The 6,121-nt window shown below is 38.9% G+C and overlaps 1 pseudogene across 1 annotated transcript; it reads right to left on the bottom strand.

The window, feature by feature from the left end:
- Positions 1 to 338: 338 nt before the first annotated feature.
- LOC146572254 (microfibril-associated glycoprotein 4-like) lies at positions 339 to 3,619 on the bottom strand (annotated as a pseudogene). Its single transcript, XR_014892909.1, has 5 exons — positions 3,522 to 3,619; positions 2,523 to 2,720; positions 2,093 to 2,189; positions 1,755 to 1,922; positions 339 to 1,280 (listed from the first exon to the last, which is right to left on the bottom strand). The product of XR_014892909.1 is annotated as a microfibril-associated glycoprotein 4-like (transcript).
- Positions 3,620 to 6,121: the final 2,502 nt, after the last annotated feature.

Genomic DNA, 6,121 nt, shown 5'->3' with positions numbered 1-6,121 from the left:
TTCGCCCTAAACCATGACAGAGCGTCCACCATGTTTAACAGATGTCTACCTCTCTCCCAAACTTCCCCGTTTGTCCCCAAAATTTTTAACTTTGATTTGTAACTCCATAGGGCAATTTACACTTGGGAATATTAATAAATATTGCTAATATAATATTTAATACCTGTCTAACTGGGTTATCTTTGGCAGATTCAACTAAAAATTGGGAACATATAATGTGCTTTGTGAGAGGCCGCTACTAATAGTAAGTAAATGAAAATGGTGAAGTACAAGGTATGGACTTTAAATGAGTGTGAAAACAGCGAATATCAAAATAAGAATTAAAAAACCATCAGAAAGCCATCGACGAACATGCTAGCATTATCCCTGTTAGCTAGTTAGCCAGATGAAATTAGCTTTAAGCTCAAAGCTCTGCTGCCCCTGATGTTAGTCTCCTGGCAAGCATGTAGACTCTTTGAAAAATGACAGAAGTCAAGAACAGAGATAGTTAAAAAAAAAACACCATTTATTATATTTATGAAAGAGCTAGCACAATGAAAATGCCTTTCACCTTTTCCAGTAGCATATCATTGGGTTTCTAATAGGAGCTGAATGGCACCTCCTTCTCCTCCTCCTACTAACTGCAACTTTTAAACTTAGTCTACTCTATCTTAGAGGATAGAGAGAAAGCACCAGTCCTGTAGCGCTAGTATCGATCAGATGCCATTACCAGCGTTAGTATCAATACTACTGATATTTGGGTCGATATGTTATTAAATAACATAATATTGTAATAAGAAATTTCAAAAGTAGATGTATGCAGATTTAAACTATTATTACAGTTTGTATTTTTGAAACAAGGCACTAAACTAAAAAAAAAGGAAATAAATGGGTGTTTTAACTGTTTCTTTATTGCTTGTAAATTAATTTCAGCAAGAACAACTTGGGTGTTAGAGATGGTGTCCCCACACATCCCAGCTCTTCTCGTGCAATGGAGGGTGGGTACTATCATAATCTTGTTTATCTTTAGAAAATCAGGTTAATTTCTGCATGAACACTTAGGTCTTAATCGAATTTTCATGGCAATGGTCTTGAGGGAGTAGTTCCAGCCCTTCCATGTATGCCAAATCACGTGGACGTTATCATACCCAAAGGCGCATACATGCCGTTTGGGTTAGTGATGTGACACTGATTGTACCAGAACCCACCCAAATAATGCTGAGCGCAGTTTTTATCCCACAGATCCTGATCTTTGTCGTACGTGGTGAACTTCATGGAGTTGTGTTCAGATAAACTGTCCCCTAGAAGAAGAAAACAGGGAAAATGTGAGTGCAGTCAAGACTAAGAAGGTTCTGTGGTCTTTTTTACTTTTCTCACACGGGTTTGTATTTGTTATTTGGCTTTTTGTGTTTGACAGAAGTAGTTAATTTACTTGGAGATAATATGTAGAGGAAAATAGTTTGGAACTTTTCCTCAGCCTTTATTTTCAGCAGTTAATTCCTAATTATTATCTTAACAATTGTCTCTTTAGCTGTTTTTCCTTTCAAAGGAAGAGAATGACTCTGTACAGACCAAATACTGCACTTTGCAAACCATTAAGATAAAAAAAAAAAAACATTATTCAAATTAATAACCTACACTGGCATATCTCTTTAATAGGATTTTTCCACTTAAACAAAATTTTAAAAATCAGTATGTTCTTTCATTATTATAATTTTATTTTTGGCCAGGTTTAAAAATGATCCACAGTCTCTTGTGCTCGACACACTCCTCACCTGCTGCACCGCCAGTGAAGCTGCCCAGGTGAAGCTGATACCCAACAGTCTCAGACTCAATTGAGAAAGAGGAGTACTGTGCGGACCTCCTTTCTCCGTTCCAGTCCTCCATGTCGACCCGCAGCTCGTTCTCCTTCCTCATAGTCAGCAGGAAGATGTTTTCCAGACCTGGAAAGACACACACACACAGCTCTGTTTCACTTTGCATCGTGCACCAGCATCCTATTTCTGACACTGTTTCTTTCCCAGGCTCCATCATTTCATCTCGCCACACCAAGTTTAGATTAAAAGCAGCACAAGCGCCTTGTATTTAATGCACTTCTCCTTCCTGCACTCACCCAGCCAATATTCTCCAGCCACATTCCCAAACCCTGTCTTATAGTGCCTCCAGGGCCTGAAGAAGCTTTCTGTCCCATCGATCCTCCTCTGAAATACCTGAGAGGGAGAATACGAAACAAACTGAGACCTTTAATGTTTACTAACATTAAATGCTATATATTTATCTAACATTATTAGTTGGTCACATCTGCATTCTCCACTGATGCCAAAAACATATATCATAATTAAAGATGTAATTTTTCATTTTTGCCCAGGTGCCACCACTCCAGAGGGTTTCGTGAAATTCAGCTTGGTATTTTTGTGCTGACAAACAGACATGTTTGTCAGCACAAAAATACATGTTTTATTCTGCAGCACGGTGACACCCCCCCACCCCCCAAAAAACTTTGACATTTATTTGAAAATATGATGATAGGATTTGATACTGACAGTCCATCTCCCTCCATCAGTGTCCATGTCGCAGTAGACATGCAGGGGAGTAGTGGGACCTCCTGGGTAGATTTTGTAGACTCCACTGGAGCTTGTGTTGTCATTGCGATATATGTCATCACAGTCAATGGGAAGGTAAAACTGGGAGCTGGAGTGGACTGAGGCCACAAGAACGAGCAGAGCTACGAGGAATGTCTCCTAGAGGAGAGGAAAGAGATTATAGCACCTCCAGTATCTACACTGGTTTCCTGTACCCTAGAAAAATGTTTGTCTTATTTATCACGGAAAATCATGCAGATATTTTGTTCTTTTGATCGCCTCTTAAAAATACTTATATTTCAGAGTCTGTACTTTTTCACTTGTACCTGAGAAAAGAAGATCCTTCAGTACTTACCAGCTTTTACTGGTATATTTTTTAACACATGTTCCTGTACTTCTACTTCAGTAAGCAATGTGTGTAATTTTGCCACCTCTGCTATGATACCACCAGTATCCAGCAGTGATGACATTTGGGGTTTCCCTGCAGGATGACTCTGATGTTTGCCATAAAGTTTTGCAATTATTTGTGTAACTTCTCTGGAGAACAGGGTGTTACACGGGCTCAGTGAAGCAAAATCTGTTTTATTCCCCCACATTTGTTCTGTGCATGCGTCACAGAGAGTGAGGTCACAGGTCAGGCGTCTGTAAACTGATGACACGTTGTCAGCGGAACTGGGAGTGCCTGCTAATGGTTAACTAAAAATATCAGGTAACAGGATAAAGTCAACAGTAGAAAGAGATTACAGGCAGCACACGTAGGTTGTCTGTTAGGACGAGGTAGTCTGGCATTTTTGTTGATGTCTGCAGCCTTCAACCCCAATATTGAAGTATATATGGTATATTCTGTCAGATGCAGAATATACCATACCCTATCATCATATCATTTTAAATTTAACTTTTTTTTTTTGGGGGGGGGGGGGGGGGGTGGTGTCGTTAATGTGTAGCTTGCATTATTCTTACCTGCATCATCGTAATGTGGAGGTGGGTCTCCTGTTCAGGTCAGTCTATGGTAAAGGATCTCAGAGGAGGGACAGTTTTAAATAGTCCAAGCAGGGTCTGTCTGTGGAGTCATGTGACATGGGCGTTTGTCTGTAGACACCCACAGTCTGATAAAATATACTGGTCAATTTTTGTTACATACATATCTAACTCTGATTTATTTTTTTAATGAGACAAACCAAAACATTCTGGGTAGCACTTTTTTTTCAGCACAGCACAATTGTTAAAAAGTGGTAATAGCACGGTAACAAGTTAGAATCAAGAAGGAAATAATGTGGAAATTTCTAAATTATTAATTAATTATCAGTAATAACATGGTAGGAACAGTGATTACAGTTGACTCCACTGAAATGTGGCCAGAAACTGGGGGTGATAATGTCAAAATAAAGATTTGGTAACAAGGCAAAACCAGTTAGTAATAGTAGCAACAATGCTGATGTTTTAGCATACTTGGATAGTATTACTATACTATAGTGCTTAAATTATACCTTTGGCTCCCAGCATTCTGCTTTAGTTTAAAGAAAATATGTAAATATTATGTTTAATACTCTGAATTATTAAACAGATATTTGACATTATCAAATCAATATTCTGAAATGTGTCCCTTATACTATGAAGACGTTACTAAGACCATTTGAAAATGTAGGAAGAAAAAGATCCAAGGATTTTTACTGAATTTTGACTCTTTGCCCTGAAGATGCCCAGAGAGCTTTCTCTTTTACTCGCTGAAGGAAAAAACTCTTTTTATAGTGTAATTTGAAAAACTCGACTCAAACAGGCATCCAATCAGCCTTGTGTGAAGTCTTTTAGCCATCAAAGCTAGAAAGGAAGAAGGTTATTTGTAAGTGAAAAATGACAAACCTTCACTGTGCAGGCAAACAAAGGCAGAGGAATACGTTACAATCCTAGTTTTTCTACAGGCTATACTGCTGACTATAGAAGCTTGCTTCTGCCACTGGAAAAAAATGCTGCCCTTGAAAAATTAGATTTTGCAATTTTCAGTTGCTTTTTCAGAACTGAGAGCTTGTAAGTAAAAGTTTGGGGAAACCTAACTCAAACTTTTAAGACACTAACATGAGCTTTCTTAATTGACTTCTGAATGCAAAGCAAATTTTCACCTCTGTGAAATTAAAAGTTAAGTTTTTACCAAGTGTTAATGTGAAAGTAACTAAGATTAGTGAGAAACAAAAAACAAAGTCACATTAGCTTTGTAGGAAACAGTTCCATCACTTTGGGAAAGTGCCCTGAACCGCTTTTCATTAAATTTCGAAACGGTCTGGCTCCTGCCTACCTGGCACATCTTCTGCACATATCTCTCGGATCCTCTGTCCGGTCATTTCTTGTTGTGAAGACTGAAGCACCCACGGGACGAGCGTTTCCTGTTGTGGTTACAAATAATGGAATGAACTGCCTCTCTATATTAAGCTGGCTCCTACACTTGACATTTTAAAATCCCTTTTGAAAACAAACATGTTCTCCACGGGATTAGAGTTAGCTTCTACTCAGTTATTTGACACTTAATAATCTTTTTTTCAGACTTTTTTAGTTTTATTTATTCTAAATTGCTCTAAAAATGAACTTGAATTGGACTGGATGGTCTGGCTCTTCTGTTGGACTCGTATTTTCTCGGCTGTGATCTGTGCACAGCTTGACATTTGAGTCCATCATTCTCATGTTGATGTTTAGCGATGTTGTTGGATCTTGGGTATTTCATAAACAGTAGAGTGTGTCACATGTGGCTCAGCAGAGCATTGCTCATTAGTTTTATGTTTTAATTGACTAAAGGAAAAGGATCACAGACACAGGGACCTAATTTATTTTCCTTTGCAGAATTTCACGAGTAATTAAACCAATCTCAAACTGTTGAAACTTTTTCCTTCAGTTGTAAATCTGCTCCCTCGGCTTCTGTTCTCTTCGCTGGCAAGGCGTTTCACTTCTGCCAAGCTCATCAGCAGGCTTCCAGGAGGATTGGGATCTACCTGAAGGACCTGGCAGCCGTTGATTTCCTCTGCGTCTGTCTCCTTATGTATAATACCAATTTTGCCAACAGCTCTGTTGCTATCCCCATATTCGACCGTAGCTTTGGTGCCTCGGCCTTCCTCCTCATCACGCTAGCATGGTGTTCCCGGTCTGCATCCTTGCTTACAGGTAGGCAGCAGTGTCACACTGTGTAAGTGTAAATGGTTTGTACTGGTCTGGGATTTTCCCCTAATATAAATAAAAAATAAAAATTAATTAATAAATAAAATCCACATGATGAAAATGATAAAAATAAACACACTTGATCAAATTCCATGTTATTATTAAGGTTTCTCAAGATTGTCAGCCTTTTTGGAATTCACATCCTGCAGACAGTGCAGGGCGCGCACATCATCTGTACAGTAAACTTGTTTTTTCTTTCCTGCTCCAAAGAGGCAAACCTGGCAACCTTTGATCCCCAACGTCATGATCTGAAGTCAGCTCACCCAGTTCTGCAAAATCTTAACATATTACCTTCCAGCATATCCCAGTCTCCCTGATCTGCTCCCTGAAGCAGTGACTGGTCACACAGAAACACCTGG

This window comes from Mchenga conophoros, linkage group LG6 (assembly GCF_057382185.1).
Source record: "Mchenga conophoros isolate Kocher_MC1m ecotype Shallow Benthic linkage group LG6, M_conophoros_male_GT1.1, whole genome shotgun sequence".
Lineage (NCBI taxonomy): Eukaryota > Metazoa > Chordata > Actinopteri > Cichliformes > Cichlidae > Mchenga > Mchenga conophoros.
Note: the sequence above shows the minus strand (reverse complement) of the source record. Positions and strands in the feature narration are given on the sequence as shown.